The following is a 25,192-nucleotide window of genomic DNA, read 5'->3' on the forward strand; positions in this document are numbered from 1 at the left end:
TTAAGTGGCAGTGCTTTTTTTTGGATCTCTTATAGCGACGCTACACACACCCAAAAAAAAACAGCAGTTTTTTTTGTTCGTTTATGATCTTTCTCTGGCAATATTGAAGCTTAGGATTGTTTGGAGTGAAATGAAAGCCGAGTATGAATATGCAAATATGGAGTCTTATTGCTCGGCAGCAGAAACCAACATTTACCTGCATGCTAAACAAAAAGTCTGTGATGTAGCGAGGGAGACGTTCAAGCTCTTCAGACTGCAGAGGAAGACTCCTGGCTCTCAGGCGGCCTTCTGAGGGATCCTCCTTTTACCTTGCACCTTCAACAACTCCCTGTTCTTTTCCACCAGGCTTCTTCTGGGAAGGAAACACACAAACACACACAAACACACACAAGAACTCATGAAGACATTTTATTTCCCCGCTCCCCAAAACCCATTGCAATGGCGTTTTGCATATCTATTTATAGTCTGTTTCGGATTCACAAGTCTTGTTTCGCATGAAGCGTCGCCCCCCCAAAAAATGAATAAAAAAATGCTGCTGATAACTTCATCTGCTTCCTCTTGTTGTGTTGCAGAAGATAACGCGTCAAGTTTGAGAGCGGCGCAGTTTTGTTGTTAGTAGTTGTCGCTGCCTCTTTGCCGTAATGACTAGTATAGAGGCGCACTGCAAACGTAAGAGGCGGTCACAAAAAGATTGGTTTAAAAGAAAAACATCTACTATAAATTCTAAATTTATGAAAATATCATAATGGAAAATAGGTTTAAATGTTGTGTTTTCATGTCAAAAATAACATTTACAATAAAGTAGGTCCGCACTATTCCCAGGGGTTCGGTTCTGAAATCACTAGTAAATGGCGACAATCCACGAGTAATTGAGGCACTCATAGAAAAAATATTTGTATTTTTTTTTCTTTTTCTAAAAACATTTTATTTTATTTTTATATATATATATATATATATATATATATATATATATATATATATATATATATATATATATATATATATATATATATATATATATATATATATATATATATATATATATATATATATATATATATATATATATATGTATATATACATATATATATATACATATATATATATATATATATATATATATATATATATATATATATATATATATATATATATATATATATATATATATATATATATATATATATATATATATATATATATATATATATATGTGTATATGTATGTTTGTACAGTGAATGTATATGTGCATGTATGTGTATATGTATGTATGTATGTACAGTGAATGTATATGTACATGTACAGTGGTGGTCAAAAGTGTACATACACGTGTAAAGAACATCATGTCATGGCTGTCTTGACTTTACACTCATTTCTATTTTTTTGTGATGTAGTGATTGGAGCACATACTGCACAAAAACATTCATGAAGTTTGCTTCTTTTATGAATTTATTATGAGTCTACTGAAAATGTGAGCAATCAAAAGTATACATACAGCAATGTTAATATTTGCTTACATGTCCCTTGGCAAGTTTACCTGCAATAAGGCGCTTTTGGTAGCCATCCAGAAGCTTCTGCTTGACCACTAAATTGCTGCAGTTCAGCTAAATGTGTTGCTTTTCTGATATTGACTTGTTTCTTCAGCATTGTCCCCACCTTTAAGTCAGGACTTTGGGACGGCCATTCTAAAACCTTCATTCTAGCCTGATTTAGCCATTCCTTTTGTCACGGCCCGGGCACATGCCCATGCGAATTCCTCAATGAGCAGCACCTCGGGACACGCCCACGGCCGCTCCTCTCCCGCACGCGTCACTCCGCCGGCTGCAATCAGTCTGAAATCAGCGCACCTGTCGGTGAGAATCCTCCTGGCCTTCTAAAGCCTGCACAACCTGCCATCCCTCGCCGGAATATAGTTTTTCGACGGTGAACCTGTTTTCCTTCCGTTGCCCTGGATCTCGACCGCCTCCCTCGTTCCTCGACTCCTCGCTCGCCCCCGGACTCTGACGTCTCTCTCCGCCCCACGGACCTCTCACGGAATCTCTGACCCATTTTGCCTTGCCCTCTTTGGATTTGTCTGCTTCCTCATCCAACATCACGGTAATACACAACAGCTAACTACACACATAGTCCAACACCACTCACTCTTGGGTTTTGTCACACACTCCATTTCCTTAGTTTAGTTTGTGTTGTTTTGTATTATTATTATTATATATATTAGCTATATATATAATAAATAATCTTAGAACTATACAGCCCCCTGGTGTCTGTTGCCGTCATCTCCCCTTAGTAAACATAACACCTTTGCCACTTTTGAGGTGTGTCTGGGGTCATTGTCCTGTTGGAACACCCAACTGCGCCCAAGACCCAACCTCCGGACTGATGACTTTAGCTTGTCCTGAATAATTTGGAGGTAATCCTCCTTTTTCATTGTCTCATTTAAAGCAGCAGTTCCACTGGCAGCAAAACAGGCCCAGAGCATAATACTACCACCATCATGCTCGACGGTAGGTATGGTGTTCCTACGGTTTGAGCGCCGCTCCTTTTAAATTAATCAATATTTCGTCTAATAGAACTATAATTGTTTAATGAATTAAGTATCCAAATACGACATTTATTTTGCTGTTTGCAGTCTCTTAACAACTTTATTGTGCATCGCACGCCTTTAGTTCGGGTCGACCAGTCAAAATTACGCATTAATCCTTTCACGGATTGTATAAAATATGAATTAAATCGTCATAGTTCACCCTAAATATTACAGTGGTTAACTTTTTGTCGGGTTTCCTATCATGTGTCATATTAGCTGGCATCAGCAAGACTGAGCGTGTCCAATTTGCATTTCAGGAAAGAAACTCGACCGGAATATGAATTTGAAGGACAATTTCCTTTTTGTTGTTGCAATCCCTTCTCAATGCTAGGCTTTACTTTATTTCATTTTTTTCCTCACCCTTTTCCCCTCATTGTGTCATCTACATCCATTCATGTTGCAATCGTCTACATCCATTCATATTTCATGACCTAAGTGGCGACGCATTAGAACTCTTACAGAAATCTGAGAAGAAGTTCTTAGTGAACAGGACATCATGCAGTCTGCTGCGCGTACCAAACTGAATATGATAACACTTCCCTCCCGGGGGTCCTTCAGTGCCTTACCATTTTTATTTAGTTTTTTGTATTTTTTTTTCCGGCTGCTGAAAACATAAAAAAAACTCAAAAATAAGACAATGCCGCTCCCAGTCTGTGGAACGCTCTCCCTGACCACCTGAGGGCACCACAGACTGTGGATGCTTTTAAAAAAGGTTTAAAAGCTCTTCTTTTTTAAAAAAGCCTTTTTTTTTTTAGATATATGCATACTAGTTTTAGCTATTTGGCTGTTCTAGTTTTTATTTTTATAAATTTTTATTATCTTTTTATTTTTAGTTTTTGTAATACACCGTAGCACTTTGAGGTTGTTTACAAATCAAATATATTATTATTGTTATTATTATTATGAGAACCGGCGTCCACTGCAGTGGGACGGCGTGGCGTTGGTTGGAAGAGTGGGCCGTGCCAGCGAGCTGAGGGGTCCTGGTTCGAAACCCCACCTTCTACCGACCTCGTCACGTCCGTTGTGTCCTTGAGCAAGACACTTCACCCTTGCTCCTGATGGGTGGTGGTTAGGACTCAGCATCAAGGGGTTGGCATTGGGGGTTAAATCACCAAAAATGAGATGCTCACTGCTCCCCTCACCTCCTAGGGGGTGTGAAGTGAAGTGAAGTGAATTGAATCATATTTATATAGCGCTTTTTCTCTATTGACTCAAAGAGCTTTACAAAGTGAAATCCAATATCTGGGGACATCTCTGAGCTGCTGACCCGTGTCCGCTCGGGATGTCTCCTGCTGGCCCCACTATGGACTGGACTCTCACTATGATGTTAGATCCACTATGGACTGGACTCTCACACTATTATGTTAGATCCACTATGGACTGGACTCTCACACTATTATGTTAGATCCACTATGGACTGGACTCTCACTATCATGTTAGATCCACTATGGACTGGACTCTCACTATTATGTTAGATCTACTATGGACTGGACTCTCACATTATTATGTTAGATCCACTATGGACTGGACTCTCACTATCATGTTAGATCCACTATGGACTGAACTCACACTATTATGTTAGATCCACTATGGACTGGACTCTCACTATTATGTTAGATCCACTATGGACTGGACTCTCACTATTATGTTAGATCCACTATGGACTGGACTCTCACTATTATGTTGGATCCACTATGGACTGGACTCTCACTATTATGTTAGATCCACTATGGACTGGACTCTTACTATTATGTTAGATCCACTATGGACTGAACTCACACTATGATGTTAGATCCACTATGGATTGGACTCTCACTATTATGTTAGATCCACTATGGACTGGACTCTCACACTATTATGTTAGATCCACTATGGACTGAACTCACACTATTATGTTAGATCCACTATGGACTGGACTCTCACTATTATGTTAGATCCACTATGGACTGGACTCTCACACTATTATGTTAGATCCACTATGGACTGGACTCTCTCACTATTATGTTAGATCCACTATGGTCTGAACTCACACTATTATGTTAGATCCACTATAGACTGGACTCCCACACTATTATGTTAGATCCACTATGGACTGAACTCACACTATTATGTTAGATCCACTATGGACTGGACTCACACTATTATGTTAGATCCACTATGGACTGGACTCACACTATTATGTTAGATCCACTATGGACTGAATTCACACTATTATGTTAGATCCACTATGGACTGGACTCTCACTATTATGTTAGATCCACTATGGACTGGACTCTCACTATTATGTTGGATCCACTATGGACTGGACTCTCACTATTATGTTAGATCCACTATGGACTGGACTCTTACTATTATGTTAGATCCACTATGGACTGAACTCACACTATGATGTTAGATCCACTATGGATTGGACTCTCACTATTATGTTAGATCCACTATGGACTGGACTCTCACACTATTATGTTAGATCCACTATGGACTGAACTCACACTATTATGTTAGATCCACTATGGACTGGACTCTCACTATTATGTTAGATCCACTATGGACTGGACTCTCACACTATTATGTTAGATCCACTATGGACTGGACTCTCTCACTATTATGTTAGATCCACTATGGTCTGAACTCACACTATTATGTTAGATCCACTATAGACTGGACTCCCACACTATTATGTTAGATCCACTATGGACTGAACTCACACTATTATGTTAGATCCACTATGGACTGGACTCACACTATTATGTTAGATCCACTATGGACTGGACTCACACTATTATGTTAGATCCACTATGGACTGAACTCACACTATTATGTTAGATCCACTATGGACTGGACTCTCACTATTATGTTAGATCCACTATGGACTGGACTCTCACTATTATGTTAGATCCACTATGGACTGGACTCTCACACTATTATATTAGATCCACTATGGACTGGACTCTCACTATCATGTTAGATCCACTATGGACTGGACTCTCACTATTATGTTAGATCCACTATGGACTGAACTCACACTATTATGTTAGATCCACTATGGACTGAACTCTCACTATTATGTTAGATCCACTATGGACTGGACTCACACTATTATGTTAGATCCACTATGGACTGGACTCTCACACTATTATGTTAGATCCACTATGGACTGGACTCTCACTATCATGTTAGATCCACTATGGACTGAACTCACACTATTATGTTAGATCCACTATGGACTGGACTCTCACACTATTATGTTAGATCCACTATGGACTGGACTCTCACTATTATGTTAGATCCACTATGGACTGGACTCTCACACTTTTATGTTAGATCCACTATGGACTGGACTCTCACTATTATGTTAGATCCACTATGGACTGAACTCACACTATTATGTTAGATCCACTATGGACTGGACTCTCACTATTATGTTAGATCCACTATGGACTGGACTCTCGCTAATATGTTAGATCCACTATGGACTGGACTCTCACTATTATGTTAGATCCACTATGGACTGGACTCTCACTATTATGTTAGATCCACTATGGACTGGACTCTCACACTATCATGTTAGATCCACTATGGACTGGACTCTCACTATTATGTTAGATCCACTATGGACTGGACTCTCGCTATTATGTTAGATCCACTATGGACTGGACTCCCACTATTATGTTAGATCCACTATGGACTGGACTCTCACACTATTATGTTAGATCCACTATGGACTGGACTCTCACTATTATGTTAGATCCACTATGGACTGGACTCTCACACTACTATGTTAGATCCACTATGGACTGAACTCACACTATTATGTTAGATCCACTATGGACTGGACTCACACTATTATGTTAGATCCACTATGGACTGGACTCTCACTATTATGTTAGATCCACTATGGACTGGACTCTCACACTATTATGTTAGATCCACTATGGACTGAACTCTCACACTATTTATTATGTTAGATCCACTATGGACTGGACTCTCACTATTATGTTAGATCCACTATGGACTGGACTCACACTATTATGTTAGATCCACTATGGACTGGACTCTCACTATTATGTTAGATACACTATGGACTGGACTCTCACACTATTATGTTAGATCCACTATGGACTGGACTCACACTATTATGTTAGATCCACTATGGACTGGACTCTCACTATTATGTTAGATACACTATGGACTGGACTCTCACACTATTATGTTAGATCCACTATGGACTGAACTCACACTATTATGTTAGATCCACTATGGACTGAACTCACACTATTATGTTAGATCCACTATGGACTGGACTCTCACTATTATGTTAGATCCACTATGGACTGGACTCTCACACTATTATGTTAGATCCACTATGGACTGGACTCTCTCACTATTATGTTAGATCCACTATGGTCTGAACTCACACTATTATGTTAGATCCACTCTAGACTGGACTCCCACACTATTATGTTAGATCCACTATGGACTGAACTCACACTATTATGTTAGATCCACTATGGACTGGACTCACACTATTATGTTAGATCCACTATGGACTGGACTCACACTATTATGTTAGATCCACTATGGACTGAACTCACACTATTATGTTAGATCCACTATGGACTGGACTCTCACTATTATGTTAGATCCACTATGGACTGGACTCTCACTATTATGTTAGATCCACTATGGACTGGACTCTCACACTATTATATTAGATCCACTATGGACTGGACTCTCACTATCATGTTAGATCCACTATGGACTGGACTCTCACTATTATGTTAGATCCACTATGGACTGAACTCAATCTATTATGTTAGATCCACTATGGACTGAACTCTCACTATTATGTTAGATCCACTATGGACTGGACTCACACTATTATGTTAGATCCACTATGGACTGGACTCTCACACTATTATGTTAGATCCACTATGGACTGGACTCTCACTATCATGTTAGATCCACTATGGACTGAACACACACTATTATGTTAGATCCACTATGGACTGGACTCTCACACTATTATGTTAGATCCACTATGGACTGGACTCTCACTATTATGTTAGATCCACTATGGACTGGACTCTCACACTTTTATGTTAGATCCACTATGGACTGGACTCTCACTATTATGTTAGATCCAGTATGGACTGGACTCTCACTACTACGTTAGATCCACTATGCACTGGACTGTCACACTATTATGTTAGATCCACTATGGACTGGACTCTCACTATTATGTTAGATCCACTATGGACTGAACTCACACTATTATTATTATTATTATTATTTTTTTTTTTCTGTCTTGCCACTGGTGAGGGCGGTCGCATCTCTCTCCGCTCCCTCCTTCCCTCCCTGCTTGCTCTCTTTGTTTTTGTCTTGTTTGAACTATTTTGAAGCCTCTTTTCTTGAGCTGTCCTCAAATCTAAACATCAAAATGAATTTGATCAACTGGACTCTCGACGCAATTGACACAGTCTTTTCGACAAGGAAAAGAGGTTCGGGGGAGCCTGGCTGCCCTGATGGAACCATTGCTGCGGGGTACGTGAGAGATTCCTGGAATACTTGGAGAATCATGTGCCTCTCAGTCCTTTCCATCGAGGACGTGGAAGACATCTACCTATTTGGAGCTGTGATCGCAGGGCATTTGCTGATTGGGCTGGGCATTGCTCTGGTGTATCGTCAAATTCGGAAGACGATGGCAGCCACTCAAGGGGCCAACAGGCTGTTCAACGCAATGGAAGGAATGGGTCGTGCTGTGGGATCACAGACTGGAGCGATTGCTGATTTGAATCGCAAGGTAGATTCGATCTTGATGATGTTACAGAAAGAATAAATTGGAATTGTCAGAGCCAGCATATAGAGCAGGAATGTCATTGTTTTGACTGCTCGAAGAAAAAAACAACATCTTAATCTACGATTTGACTCCCTCGAATGGCCTTGAGGAACAGGCTGTTTGAAAACACTCCCCCGAGGACTCCTCAAAGATGGACGCTTTTGACCTTTCCCTTTTCTTCAAAAGCACCTGGGTCGGACTCTTGAACTCTTGAACTCTTGGGGCCGGCCTCGGCCCATAAAGACAATCCAACATCTCACCCAAGTTAATTGGGCATACATGCACGCACATACCCTTCCCCAATCAACGCCTTCACCACTGCTTTATTCCTCCGGGGTTGTGGGGGCTGAGCAGCGCTCAACAGCAGCTGCTGGCCTCCAAGGTCCTGTTGGATGACTTTGTTGCGAGTTTGTTGTGATTAAATGTACCTTGTTTATGTGTGCCATGCTATGTGAGGTTTTTTTCCTCGGACTCAGTCTGGACCATTCCTGAGGGTCCAGCCTCAGACTGATATTTTTTTTACTTCCACCCTCCCCCCAATGTCACCTTTTTCCCACCTTTTTGAGGAGCGCCTAAGTGAGGCTGATCCGTTGGCGGTCCCGTCTTGTCTCCCTGTAACGTATGTCTGCTCTTAGCGGGATTGTGCCGAAAATGTAATTTCAGTTCTTATGTGTCTTGTACATGTAAGAATGGACAATAAAGCTGATTGATTGATTATGTTAGATCCACTATGGACTGGACTCTCACTATTATGTTAGATCCACTATGGACTGGACTCTCGCTAATATGTTAGATCCACTATGGACTGGACTCTCACTATTATGTTAGATCCACTGTGGACTGGACTCTCACTATTATGTTAGATCCACTATGGACTGGACTCTCACACTATCATGTTAGATCCACTATGGACTGGACTCTCACTATTATGTTAGATCCACTATGGACTGGACTCTCGCTAATATGTTAGATCCACTATGGACTGGACTCTCACTATTATGTTAGATCCACTGTGGACTGGACTCTCACTATTATGTTAGATCCACTATGGACTGGACTCTCACACTATCATGTTAGATCCACTATGGACTGGACTCTCGCTATTATGTTAGATCCACTATGGACTGGACTCACACTATCATGTTAGATCCACTATGGACTGGACTCCCACTATTATGTTAGATCCACTATGGACTGGACTCTCACACTATTATGTTAGATCCACTATGGACTGAACTCACACTATTATGTTAGATCCACTATGGACTGGACTCTCACACTATTATGTTAGATCCACTATGGACTGAACTCTCACTATTATGTTAGATCCACTATGGACTGGACTCTCACTATTATGTTAGATCCACTATGGACTGAACTCACACTATTATGTTAGATCCACTATGGACTGGACTCTCACACTATTATGTTAGATCCACTATGGACTGGACTCTCACACTATTATGTTAGATCCACTATGGACTGGACTCTCACACTATTATGTTAGATCCACTATGGACTGGACTCTCACTATTATATTAGATCCACTATGGACTGGACTCTCACTCTTATGTTAGATCCACTATGGACTGGACTCTCACTATTATGTTGGATCCACTATGGACTGGACTCTCACACTATTATGTTAGATCCTCTATGGACTGGACTCTCACACTATTATGTTAGATCCACTATGGACTGGACTCTCACACTATTATGTTAGATCCACTATGGACTGAACTCTCACACTATTATGTTAGATACACTATGGACTGGACTCTCACTATCATGTTAGATCCACTATGGACTGGACTCTCACACTATTATGTTAGATCCTCTATGGACTGGACTCTCACACTATTATGTTAGATCCACTATGGACTGGACTCTCACACTATTATGTTACATCCACTATGGACTGGACTCTCACACTATTATGTTAGATCCACTATGGACTGGACTCTCACACTATTATATTAGATCCACTATGGACTGGACTCTCACACTATTATGTTAGATCCACTATGGACTGGACTCTCACACTATTATGTTAGATCCACTATGGACTGGACTCTCACTATTATGTTAGATCCACTATGGACTGGACTCTCACACTATTATGTTAGATCCACTATGGACTGGACTCTCACACTATCATGTTAGATCCACTATGGACTGGACTCTCACTATTATGTTAGATCCACTATGGACTGGACTCTCACACTATTATGTTAGATCCACTATGGACTGGACTCACACTATCATGTTAGATCCACTATGGACTGGACTCACACTATCATGTTAGATCCACTATGGACTGGACTCACACTATCATGTTAGATCCACTATGGACTGGATGGCAGCAGTGTGTGAATGTGTAAATAGTGTCCTTGACTACCTTGAAAGTACCCACAAGTACAACTCAAGTTCTATTCGTGTCCGCGGTGTGCAGAAACCACACATGTCCACTAGAGAGGACGTATTTAACGGCGGAGCGCCTAAAGCTCTCGCGGCTATTTGGAGTGAAGTAAACACGGCGTCTCAATCTGTGTCAGCCCGCACTTGGAAGACGTCGCCGCGTGTGTGTTTGCGCCATATAGAAGTGCCACCTCGCAGCGGCATGACTTTAGCGACGACAACAACGGTCATGCTACAGACGGAGAGGGGGTGGGGTGACGGGGTGTCATTTGTCAGTGCTCTCGTTCGGGGTTCAAAAAGTAGTCTTTGTCTCATCCAACACCTTTTATTTTGGGAACTGAGAAATCTGTTCAGGGGCCCTAACATTTCTTTCCCAACTGTCAGGGTGTCACTTTGTCACGGGGGAGGAGACGAGCTGCCACCCCCAGTCCGTCTGTATGTGGTGAGGCTGTAAACATGCAAGGTGTGCCAGGTGCCAGGTGCCAGGGAACTTTACAGTCCAATAACAGTCTCGCTACTTTTCAGGTTTTGGGTTCCACTCAACAGTTCTAGAAACAATTACTAATTTTTTTTTTTTTTAAACAGGATTAACATTAAGTACCACCATAATGACAACATTAAATACAGTAGTGTAGTAGACCTAAGTATTCATTAAGTACCACCATAATGACAACATTAAATACAGTAGTGTAGTAGACCTAAGTATTCATTAAGTACCACCATAATGACAGCATTAAATACAGTAGTGTAGTAGACCTAAGTATTCATTAAGTACCACCATAATGACAACATTAAATACAGTAGTGTAGTAGACCTAAGTATTCATTAAGTACCACCATAATGACAACATTAAATACAGTAGCGTAGTAGACCTAAGTATTCATTAAGTACCACCATAATGACAACATTAAATACAGTAGTGTAGTAGACCTAAGTATTCATTAAGTACCACCATAATGACAACATTAAATACAGTAGTGTAGTAGACCTAAGTATTCATTAAGTACCACCATCATGACAACATTAAATACAGTAGTGTAGTAGACCTAAGTATTCATTAAGTACCACCATAATGACATTAAATACAGTAGTGTAGTAGACCTAAGTATTCATTAAGTACCACCATAATGACAACAATAAATACAGTAGTGTAGTAGACCTAAGTATTCATTAAGTACCACCATAATGACAACATTAAATACAGTAGTGTAGTAGACCTAAGTATTCATTAAGTACCACCATAATGACAACATTAAATACAGTAGTGTAGTAGACCTAAGTATTCATTAAGTACCACCATAATGACATTAAATACAGTAGTGTAGTAGACCTAAGTATTCATTAAGTACCACCATAATGACATTAAATACAGTAGTGTAGTAGACCTAAGTATTCATTAAGTACCACCATAATGACAACAATAAATACAGTAGTGTAGTAGACCTAAGTATTCATTAAGTACCACCATAATGACATTAAATACAGTAGTGAAGTAGACCTAAGTATTCATTAAGTACCACCATTATGACAACAATAAATACAGTAGTGTAGTAGACCTAAGTATTCATTAAGTACCACCATAATGACAACATTAAATACAGTAGTGTAGTAGACCTAAGTATTCATTAAGTACCACCATAATGACAACATTAAATACAGTAGTGTAGTAGACCTAAGTATTCATTAAGTACCACCATAATGACAACATTAAATACAGTAGTGTAGTAGATCTAAGTATTCAGTAAGTACCACCATAATGACAACATTAAATACAGTAGTGTAGTAGACCTAAGTATTCATTAAGTACCACCATAATGACATTAAATACAGTAGTGTAGTAGACCTAAGTATTCATTAAGTACCACCATAATGACAACATTAAATACAGTAGCGTAGTAGACCTAAGTATTCATTAAGTACCACCATAATGACAACATTAAATACAGTAGTGTAGTAGACCTAAGTATTCATTAAGTACCACCATAATGACAACATTAAATACAGTAGTGTAGTAGACCTAAGTATTCATTAAGTACCACCATAATAACATTAAATACAGTAGTGTAGTAGACCTAAGTATTCATTAAGTACCACCATAATGACATTAAATACAGTAGTGTAGTAGACCTAAGTATTCATTAAGTACCACCATAATGACAACATTAAATACAGTAGTGTAGTAGACCTAAGTATTCATTAAGTACCACCATAATGACATTAAATACAGTAGTGTAGTAGACCTAAGTATTCATTAAGTACCACCATAATGACAACATTAAATACAGTAGTGTAGTAGACCTAAGTATTCATTAAGTACCACCATAATGACAACATTAAATACAGTAGCGTAGTAGACCTAAGTATTCATTAAGTACCACCATAATGACAACATTAAATACAGTAGTGTAGTAGACATAAGTATTCATTAAGTACCACCATAATGACAACATTAAATACAGTAGCGTAGTAGACCTAAGTAATCATTAAGTACCACCATAATGACAACATTAAATACAGTAGTGTAGTAGACCTAAGTATTCATTAAGTACCACCATAATGACAACATTAAATACAGTAGTGTAATAGACATAAGTATTCATTAAGTACCACCATAATGACAACATTAAATACAGTAGCGTAGTAGACCTAAGTAATCATTAAGTACCACCATAATGACAACATTAAATACAGTAGTGTAGTAGACCTAAGTATTCATTAAGTACCACCATAATGACAACATTAAATACAGTAGTGTAGTAGACCTAAGTATTCATTAAGTACCACCATAATGACATTAAATACAGTAGTGTAGTAGACCTAAGTATTCATTAAGTACCACCATAATGACAACATTAAATACAGTAGTGTAGTAGACCTAAGTATTCATTAAGTACCACCATAATGACAACATTAAATACAGTAGTGTAGTAGACCTAAGTATTCATTAAGTACCACCATAATGACAACATTAAATACAGTAGCCTAGTAGACCTAAGTATTCATTAAGTACCACCATAATGACAACATTAAATACAGTAGCCTAGTAGACCTAAGTATTCATTAAGTACCACCATAATGACAACATTAAATACAGTAGTGTAGTAGACCTAAGTATTCATTAAGTACCACCATAATGACAACATTAAATACAGTAGTGTAGTAGACCTAAGTATTCATTAAGTACCACCGTGATGACAACATTAAATACAGTAGCTTAGTAGACCTAAGTATTCATTAAGTACCACCATAATGACAACATTAAATACAGTAGCGTAGTAGACCTAAGTATTCATTAAGTACCACCATAATGACAACATTAAATACAGTAGTGTAGTAGACCTAAGTATTCATTAAGTACCACCATAATAACATTAAATACAGTAGTGTAGTAGACCTAAGTATTCATTAAGTACCACCATAATGACATTAAATACAGTAGTGTAGTAGACCTAAGTATTCATTAAGTACCACCATAATGACAACATTAAATACAGTAGTGTAGTAGACCTAAGTATTCATTAAGTACCACCATAATGACATTAAATACAGTAGTGTAGTAGACCTAAGTATTCATTAAGTACCACCATAATGACAACATTAAATACAGTAGTGTAGTAGACCTAAGTATTCATTAAGTACCACCATAATGACAACATTAAATACAGTAGTGTAGTAGACCTAAATATTCATTAAGTACCACCATAATGACATTAAATACAGTAGTGTAGTAGACCTAAGTATTCATTAAGTACCACCATAATAACATTAAATACAGTAGTGTAGTAGACCTAAGTATTCATTAAGTACCACCATAATGACAACATTAAATACAGTAGTGTAGTAGACCTAAGTATTCATTAAGTACCACCATAATGACAACATTAAATACAGTAGTGTAGTAGACCTAAGTATTCATTAAGTACCACCATAATGACATCATTAAATACAGTAGTGTAGTAGACCTAAGTATTCATTAAGTACCACCATAATGACAACATTAAATACAGTAGCGTAGTAGACCTAAGTATTCATTAAAAACAAGGCAGAGTTTTTTTGTAACAAGTACATTGAATATTTTGTATTATTGCACACAGTTTGAACAGTAACACTGTGTTGGAATAAAGATAAATTAAACACTGCACCATATTTTCCGGACTATAGAGCGCACCGGTATATTAGCCACACCCGCTACATTTTGGGAAAACATTTGTTTCACCTTATCTTAGCCGCACCGGACTATAAGCCGCAGATATTTACGTCGTGAAATTAGTTATTTACACATAAATATTTCGTAAATGTTTATTAACATACCTTAATTTTTTCTAAATGGTGTCTGTAACAGGGCAGTAAAACGGCTGATCAAACAAAACAGAAGTCATGGTCATGGACCCACTAGCTGCGCAAGCTAGCTCTCCAATCAGCTAACCAGACTCAATAACTCCATGGTGATGTTTTGGTGAATTTTCTGTGAAATTGGTGAAACTGAAATAATACAAAAATAATGGGACACATTACGATTAGAACATCGTTAAAAAACTCTTTGTTTTGTAGTAAGGGACCATGTGACTTCCTGTTAGTGTCCGCATCAGCAAACTTTTTTATTCATACCAAAGACTATAAAAATGGGAGGCGTTACCTCCCTGCTTGCATCAAGGGTTGGAATTGGGGGTTAAATCACCAAAAATGATTCCCGAGCGGGGCCACCGCTGCTGCCCACTGCTCCCCTCACCTCCCAGTGGGTCAAATGCAGAAAATAATTTCGTCATGGGTAACTTGAACTTTTATTGTTTTTGAGCCAAACCAGCACCTGCGGTCACTCGTCCCACAAGCGTAGCTCCTCTCCTTTCTGGCGTCGCTGTGCCCGCAGCCTCCTGGGCGGTGATGCCATCCAGCCATTAGCGCTGATAATGAAGGCAGGGAGGGGGGCGGGGCCTGGGTGGCACGGCGCCTGCTCCAGGGTAAATTGCCTGGTGATGGCGGCCTGAGATGAGAACGCAGCGTCACCTTCACAGGCGGATGACATCATCCTGCGTGGCATTATTCATCCTTTCATGTTGGCTTCCTCGTGTGCCGTCTGGGAACCATTGTCCACTGCAGTGGACGTTTGTGTTTGGCATGACAAGGTTACTTCTTTTCACAATTGTGTATCTCTGAAAAGCACCAAAAAACAAACGTCCACTACAGAGGACACTGATTCCCAAGATGGTATAATCCCCTAAGAACCAGCGTCCACTACAGTGGACGTTTGTGTTTGTCATAACAAGGTTGCTTCTTTTCACAATTGTGTATCTCTGAAAAGCACCAAAAACAAACGTCCACTACAGAGGACACTGATTCCCAAGATGGTATAATCCCCTAAGAACCAGCGTCCACTACAGTGGACGTTAGTGTTTGTCATAACAAGGTTACTTCTTTTCAGAATTGTGTATCTCTGAAAAGCTCCAAAAACAAACGTCCACTACAAAGGACGCTGATTCTCAGTATGTTTAAAAAAAAATTAAAAAAAATTAAAAATTAAATCAACATAAAAAACACAATATATACATTATATATCAATATAGATCAATACAGTCTGCAGGGATACAGTCCGTAAGCACACATGATTGTATTTCTTTATAAAAAAAAAATATAAAAAAAATAAAAATAAATAAATAAAAAAAAATCCCGTGCATTTTAGGTCACGTGGTTCTCAGACAGCGTCCACTGCAGTGGACATTTGTGTTTTGTACAACCAGGTTATTTCGTGTCAAAATTGTGCAACGCTAATAAACACGCTGATAAAAGAAATAAACTTAAAACAAAAACAAATGTCCACTGCAAAGGACGCCGATTCTCAAGATGGTATAATCCCCCAAGAACCAGCGTCCACTACAGTGGACATTTGTGTTTGGCATAACAAGGTTACTTCTTTTCACAATTGTGTATCTCTGAAAAGCTCCAAAAACAAACGTCCACTACAAAGGACGCTGATTCTCAGTATGTTATATCAGTGGTTCCCAACCACCGGGCGGCAGCCCGGTACCGGTCCGCGGACCGATTGGTACCGGGCGGACCGATTGGTACCGGGCCGCACAAGTAATTAAAAAAAAAAAAAAAAAGAAAAAAGAAAAAAAAAGATATATATATATATATATATATATATATTTTTTTTTTAAATTAAATCAACATAAAAAACACAATATATATACATTATATATTAAAATAGATCAATACAGTCTGCAGGGATACAGTCCGTAAGCAGACATGATTGTATTTCTTTATGAAAAAAAAAAAAAAAAAAAAAAAAAAAAATCTCGTCCATTTTAGGTCACGTGGTTCTCAGACAGCGTCCACTGCAGTGGACATTTGTGTTTTGTACAACAAAGTTATTTCTTGTCAAAATTGTGCAACACTAATAAACACACTGATAAAAGAAATAAACTTAAAACAAAAACAAATGTCCACTGCAAAGGACGCCGATTCTCAAGATGGTATAATCCCCCAAGAACCGGCGTCCACTACAGTGGACATTTGTGTTTGTCATAACAAGGTTACTTCTTTTCACAATTGTGTATCTCTGAAAAGCTCCAAAAACAAACGTCCACTACAGAGGACGCTGATTCTCAGTATGTTATATCAGTGGTCCCCAACCACCGGGCGGCAGCCCGGTACCGGTCCGCGGACAGATTGGTACCGGGCCGCAAAAGTAATTAAAAAAATAAAATAAAAAAAAAATAAAAAAATAAAAAACTGTATTGATCTATTTTAATATATAATGTATATATATTGTGTTTTTTATGTTGATTTAATTTAAAAAAATAAATAAATAAATATATATATATATATATATATATATATATATATATATATATATATATATATATATATATATATATATATATATATATATATATATATATATATATATATATATATATATATATATATATATATATATATATTTTTTTTAAAATAAATAAATATATATATATATATATATATATATATATATATATATATATATATATATATATATATATATATATATATATATATATATATATATATATATATATATATATATATATATATATATATATATATATTTTTTTTTTTTTTTTTTAAATTAAATCAACATAAAAAACACAATATATATATACATTATATATTAAAATAGATCAATACAGTCTGCAGGGATACAGTCCGTAAGCACACATGATTGTATTTCTTTATGAAAAAATAAATTAAAAAAAAATCCCGTCCATTTTAGGTCACGTGGTTCTCAGACAGCGTCCACTGCAGTGGACATTTGTGTTTTGTACAACAAAGTTATTTCTTGTCAAAATTGTGCAACGCTAATAAACACGTTGATAAAAGAAATACACTTAAAACAAAAACAAATGTCCACTGCAAAGGACGCCGATTCTCACGATGGTATAATCCCCCAAGAACCAGCGTCCACTACAGTGGACATTTGTGTTTGGCATAACAAGGTTACTTCTTTTCAGAATTGTGTATCTCTGAAAAGCACCAAAAACAAACGTCCACTACAGAGGACACTGATTCTCAGTATGTTATATCACCTTGAAAAGCAGCATCATGATTTTTAGGATGTTTGAACCCAAAGCAGCGTCCACTGCAGTGGACATTTGTGTTTTGTACAACAAAGTTATTGCTTGTCAAAATAGTGCAACACTAGTAAAATAAATACACCCGAAACAAATGTCCACTACAGAGGACGCTGATTCCCAGTATGTTATATCATCTTGAACAGCATTTAATGATTTCCAGGATGTTCTGACCCTGTAAGAAGCAGCGTCCACTGCAGTGGACATTTGTGTTTTGCACAACAAGGTTGTTTCTTGTCAGAATTGTGTAACTCTGATTGAAGAGATGCACCCAAAAAAACAACAAATGTCCACTACAGAGGACGCTGATGGTTTTAACCCCTTGAGAACCAGCGTCCACTGCAGTGGACATGTGTGCATAACAGTGTTTTTGTTTAATGTTCTTTGCAGAATTATGCAATTAAAATAAAATAAATACACCAAAAACAAACGTCCATTTTAGGTCACGTGGTTCTCAGACAGCGTCCACTGCAGTGGACATTTGTGTTTTGCACAACAAGGTTGTTTCTTGTCAGGATTGTGTAACTCTGATTGAAGAGATGCACCCAAAAAAAAACAAATGTCCACTACAGAGGACGCTGATGGTTTTAACCCCTTGAGAACCAGCGTCCACTGCAGTGGACATGTGTGCATAACAGTGTTTTTGTTTAATGTTCTTTGCAGAATTATGCAATTAAAATAAAATAAATACACCAAAAACAAAACGTCCCTTTTAGGTCACATGGTTCTCAGACAGCGTCCACTGCAGTGGACATTTGTGTTTTGCACAACAAGGTTGTTTCTTGTCAGGATTGTGAAACTCTGATTGAAAGGATGCACCAAAAAACAAATGTCCACTACAGAGGACGCTGATGGTTTTAACCCCTTGAGAACCAGCGTCCACTGCAGTGGACATGTGTGCATAACAGTGTTTTTGTTTAATGTTCTTTGCAGAATCATGCAATTAAAATAAAATAAATACACCAAAAACAAACGTCCATTTTAGGTCACATGGTTCTCAGACAGCGTCCACTGCAGTGGACATTTGTGTTTTGCACAACAAGGTTGTTTCTTGTCAGAATTGTGTAACTCTGATTGAAGAGATGCACCCAAAAAAAAAACAAATGTCCACTACAGAGGACGCTGATGTTTTTAACCCCTTGAGAAGCAGCGTCCACTACAGTGGACATGTGTGCATAACAGTGTTTTTGTTTAATGTTCTTTGCAGAATTATGCAATTAAAATAAAATAAATACACCAAAAACAAACGTCCATTTTAGGTCACGTGGTTCTCAGACAGCGTCCACTGCAGTGGACATTTGTGTTTTGCACAACAAGGTTGTTTCTTGTCAGAATTGTGTAACTCTGATTGAAGAGATGCACCCAAAAAAAAAACAAATGTCCACTACAGAGGACGCTGATGGTTTTAACCCCTTGAGAACCAGCGTCCACTGCAGTGGACATGTGTGCATAACAGTGTTTTTGTTTAATGTTCTTTGCAGAATTATGCAATTATAATAAAATAGATACACCGGGCATTCTGCTCCGCCGCTCCCAGTCTGTGGAACGCTCTCCCTGACCACCTGAGGGCACCACAGACTGTAGATGCTTTTAAAAAAGGCTTAAAAACCTATTGGCGGCTGTTCTAGTTTTTAATTGTATTTTTTTTTTTAATTATCTTTTTATTTTTTTAATACACTGTAGCACTTTGAGGTTGTTTACTCAATGTAAAGTGCTTTTTACAAATAAAATCTATTATTATTATTATTATCAAAAACATATATGTTATATTTTATATTGCTACTACGGTACATGTGTAGTACTGTAGTAGCAATATAAAATATATGCAATATTTACATAATATATGTACAGTATATGGTATATATATTGATATATTATATTATATGTTTATATCATATATATATATATATATATATATATATATATATATATATATATATATATATATATATATATATATATATATATATATATATATATATATATATATATATATACAAATATATAAATATATATATACATATATATATATATATATATACATATATATATATATATATATATATATATATATATATATATATATATATATATATATATATATATATATATATATATATATATATATATATATATATATATATATATATATATATATATATATATATATATATATATATATATATATATATATATATATATATATATATATATATGTATATATATATATATATATATATATATATATAACAATGACCATGTACAATATTACAGTATATGTAACAGCTGCAGCATAAAATAGAGAAAATAGACATTATAAACAAAGAGAGGTAGCTAACATAGAAGGTGTATATTATAATTATGCAATTATAATAAAATAAATACACCAAAACCAAACGTCCGCTACAGTGGACATACAGCAGGTGCTTAGCGTGACAGGTATTTGGTCTCAATGCTTGAACTTTGACAAAGGATCAAAAAGCAAACGTCCACTGTAGAGGACGCTGGTCCTCAGGGGGTGCAGGTTTCTATCTTGGCTGCAGACTTTGAAGAGCCTGTGAGGTCAGCTTTTCCATCCACGCTCCTGCAAATCCATTTTCCCAGCCAACGCACCGCAAATCAAGGCGGGCGTCACCAGAACACGCCGTAGGAAACATTAAGCCATCGCTACTTTCATGTAGGCTAGCATGCCCCCCCCCCCGCCCTCCCCCACACCCGCTTTGATGTGTTCACTTTTTTATGCTTTATTAATGACGCCACACCCGACTCTCCTTTAGCACCATCAGCTGCTGCCTTTTTTCCTTTTTTTGTTCCCCCTCGCCTCTTTGCTGCCATCCCGCCCGGCCTCTGAGCCCGCTCCTGGGATTGGCCTGTTGGAGAGGGGAGGGGGGCGAGGGGGATTATTATAGGTGCGAGGAGCGGGGGAGCGGGGCGGGGCAAAGGCCAATCAGAGGGCGTCGTGAGGGGAGGGCTGCCGTGGCATTGGTTGCCGTGGAGATCAGACACGTCTTCATCTCCCGGCTAAGTGACCCGGCTCTCGTTTCCAGAAAAAAAAGGCTAAAAAAAAACAAATCTTATGTGGTTTTGCAAGGTTTTTTTTGTGTGTTTTTTTTTTTTTTTGGTGAGGCAACAACACAATGGCGGTAGAATCGTCGCACTTCCCACATTCGCATGAAAACTGCGTGCAACATCTGCGACTTGAATAAGTGTTTTTGTGCGTCTCTCTCTCTCTCTCGGTGAAGTAGGAGTGCAGAACCTCACTTTTGTGTTGTTGTCCTTTTCTCAAGTCATCAACGGGCAATCTGTGGAGAAAAATCACGTATTCGCGCATTATTTCCTCTCAAATTGGGCTCTAGTCCAGTGTTTTTCAACCACTGAGATACAGTCTGGTATGCATCTAGTTTCACCTATTTGGGTTAAAAATATTGTTCGCAAAGCAGTAATTATAGTCTGCAAATGATGTGTTGTTGTTGTTGAGTGTCGGTGCTGTCCAGAGCTCGGCAGAGTAACCGTGTAATACTCTTCCATATCAGTAGGTGGCAGCAGGTAGCTAATTGCTTTGGGAAGGCTATGCAGAACGAAACTAAAACTGAACTGGCTACTAAGTAAGCAAAAACAGAATTCTGGACGACAGCAAAGACTTACTGTGGAGCAAAGACGGCGTCCACAAAGTACTGTGCCTTGGCTCCAAAAAGGTTGAAAAACACTGGGCTATGCAGAACAAAACTAAAACTGAACTGGCTACTAAGTAAGCAAAAACAGAATTCTGGACGACAGCAAAGACTTACTGTGGAGCAAAGACGGCGTCCACAAAGTACTGTGCCTTGGCTCCAAAAAGGTTGAAAAACACTGGGCTATGCAGAACAAAACTAAAACTGAACTGGCTACTAAGTAAGCAAAAACATAATTCTGGACGACAGCAAAGACTTACTGTGGAGCAAAGACAGAGTACATCCGAACATGACATGACCATCAACAATGTCCCCACAAAGAAGGATTAAAAACAACTGAAATATTCTTGATTGCTAAAACAAAAGTAGATGCGGGAAATATCGCCTTCAACTACTTAGTCTCAAGTGCCTTGTATTGACATTTTTATTTTTTACTCTGAGTACTTTTGTACTCTTACTTTTGTTTTTTGTTTTTGTTTTGAGTGACAGCAGGGGTAGGGTAGGGGATGAAGAGGGTTTGAATTTGTTGTTAATGTGAATGTGAAATCAATAAAAGTAACTATGAAAGAAAGAAAAACAGAATGCTGGACGACAGCAAAGACTTACTGTGGAGCAAAGACAAAGTACATCCGAACATGACATGACAATCAACAATGTCCCCGCAAAGAAGGATAAAAAACAACTGAAATATTCTTGATTGCTAAAACAAAGTAGATGCGGGAAATATCGCTCAAAGGAAGACATGAAACTGCTACAGGAAAATACCAAAAAAAGAGAAAAAGCCAGCAAAATAGGAGTGCAAGACAAGAAGTAAAACACTACACACCGGAAAACAGCAGAAAAGTCCAAATAAGTCAGGGTGTGATGTGACAGGTGGTGACAGTACACCTACTTTGAGACAAGAGCTATAGTGATGCATGCTTGGTTATGCTTTATATCCAACAATTGCGACAACAACTTTTTACTGTTAACTGAGTTTTGTTTTTTAATGATTTCTGCTGGTGGTGTGCAAAAAATGTGCCTTGGCTCCAAAAAGGTTGAAAACCACTGGTCTATGCAGAACGAAACTAAAACTGGACTGGCTACAAAGTAAACAAAAACAGAATGCTGGACGACAGCAAAGACTTACTGTGGAGCAAAGACAATGTGCATCCGAACATGACATGACCATCAACAATGTCCCCGCAAAGAAGGATAAAAAAACAACTGAAATATTCTTGATTGCTAAAACAAAGTAGATGCGGGAAATATCGCTCAAAGGAAGACATGAAACTGCTACAGGAAAATATAAAAAAAAGACTAAAAAACACCAAAATAGGAGCGCAAGACAAGAAGTAAAACACTACACACAGGAATACAGCAGAAAAGTCCAAATAAGTCAGGGTGTGATGTGACAGGTGGTGACAGTACACCTACTTTGAGACAAGAGCTATAGTGATGCATGCTTGGTTATGCTTTAAAGTTTTTTGATTGATTGATTGAGACTTTTATTAGTAGATTGCACAGTACAGTACATATTACGTACAATTGATGGTAACACCCCGATAAGTTTTTCGACTTGTTTAAGTCGGGGTCCACGTAGTCAATTCATGGTAAGTCATATCCACTTTTTATTGTCAACTGAGTTTAGTTTTTGAAAGATTTCTGCGGGTGGTGTGCCTCCGCATTTTTTCAACGCAAAAAATGTGCCTTGGCTCCAAAAAGGTTGAAAACCACTGGTCTATGCAGAACAAAACTAAAACTGAACTGGCTACAAAGTCAACCAAAACAGAATGCTGGACGACAGCAAAGACTTACTGTGGAGCAAAGACAATGTAAAACCGAACATGACATGACCATCAACAATGTCCCCACAAAGAAGGACTAAAAACAACTGAAATATTCTTGATTGCTAAAACAAAGTAGATGCTTTAAAGTCATACCCAACAATTGCGACAACGATTTTTCACTGTCGACTGAGTTTGGTTTTTGAAAGATTTCTGCGGGTGGTGTGCCTCCGCATTTTTTTAACGCAAAAAATGTGCCTTGGCTCCAAAAAGGTTGAAAAACACTGGGCTATGCAGAACAAAACTAAAACTGAACTGGCTACAAAGTCAACCAAAACAGAATGCTGGACGACAGCAAAGACTTAATGTGGAGCAAAGACAAAGTACATCCGAACATGACATGACAATCAACAATGTCCCCACAAAGAAGGACTAAAAACAACTGAAATATTCTTGATTGCTAAAACAAAGTAGATGCTTTAAAGTCATACCCAACAATTGCGACAACGACTTTTTACTGTCGACTGAGTTTGGTTTTTGAAAGATTTCTGCGGGTGGTGTGCCTACGCATTTTTTCAACGCAAAAAATGTGCCTTGGCTCCAAAAAGGTTGAAAAACACTGGGGTATGCAGAACGAAACTAAAACTGAACTAAGTAAACCAAAACAGAATGCTGGACGACAGCAAAGACTTACTGTGGAGCAAAGACAATGTACATCTAAATATGACATGACTATCAACAATGTCCCCACAAATGTCTCCAAAAAGGTTGAAAACCACTGCCTTATAGTCAGTTGAGTGTCTGAATGACGGCGTGTTTAGACCTCAATAAGAGCTTACGTGATCCACGAGGCTCGTCACGAGGCCAAAGGTGGTCTTCAGAAGGGCCCTCCTGCCCACTTCCTTCCTGCCTTTTGCCTTCCGTTGCCCTTCCGCCAGCTCCTGGCTGCTTGATCTCCTGCAGACTCCCACGTGGGGAGAAGTGACGCCTCTCACGGCAGCATTTGATGTGGAAATCTTCTCCCCGTTGAATGACGCCATTTGAACGCTTGAGCTCCAAATCCCGCGTCTTCAAGGCGCCGCCGACATTTCACTGAGAGACTTAGCGGCGTGTAAATGTCCTCCTTCCAACGCTACAATCCGCACGCAAAGTGTCAATCAAGCTCGGCTGGAAAGACGAGGGGGGGGGGGGGGTGTCCAAACTTTTTCCCCTGAGAAAACACAGAATAAAAATACTTTATTAGTCCATAACTCGTGAATTAGTCCACCTGTCATAAAAACAAGAACACTTTGTACACACTAAAAAAATGC

At 38.2% G+C, this 25,192-nt stretch overlaps 1 long non-coding RNA gene across 1 annotated transcript; it reads right to left on the minus strand.

The window, feature by feature from the left end:
- Nucleotides 1-81: 81 nt before the first annotated feature.
- LOC133647719 (uncharacterized) lies at nucleotides 82-24,774 on the minus strand. Its single transcript, XR_009825753.1, has 3 exons — nucleotides 24,722-24,774; nucleotides 21,707-21,747; nucleotides 82-352 (listed from the first exon to the last, which is right to left on the minus strand). It is a non-coding gene; the product is annotated as an uncharacterized LOC133647719 (long non-coding RNA).
- Between the last annotated feature and the right edge of the window lie 418 nt (nucleotides 24,775-25,192).

The sequence above is a fragment of the Entelurus aequoreus genome, linkage group LG04 (genome assembly GCF_033978785.1).
Source record: "Entelurus aequoreus isolate RoL-2023_Sb linkage group LG04, RoL_Eaeq_v1.1, whole genome shotgun sequence".
In the NCBI taxonomy this organism is placed as follows: domain Eukaryota; kingdom Metazoa; phylum Chordata; class Actinopteri; order Syngnathiformes; family Syngnathidae; genus Entelurus; species Entelurus aequoreus.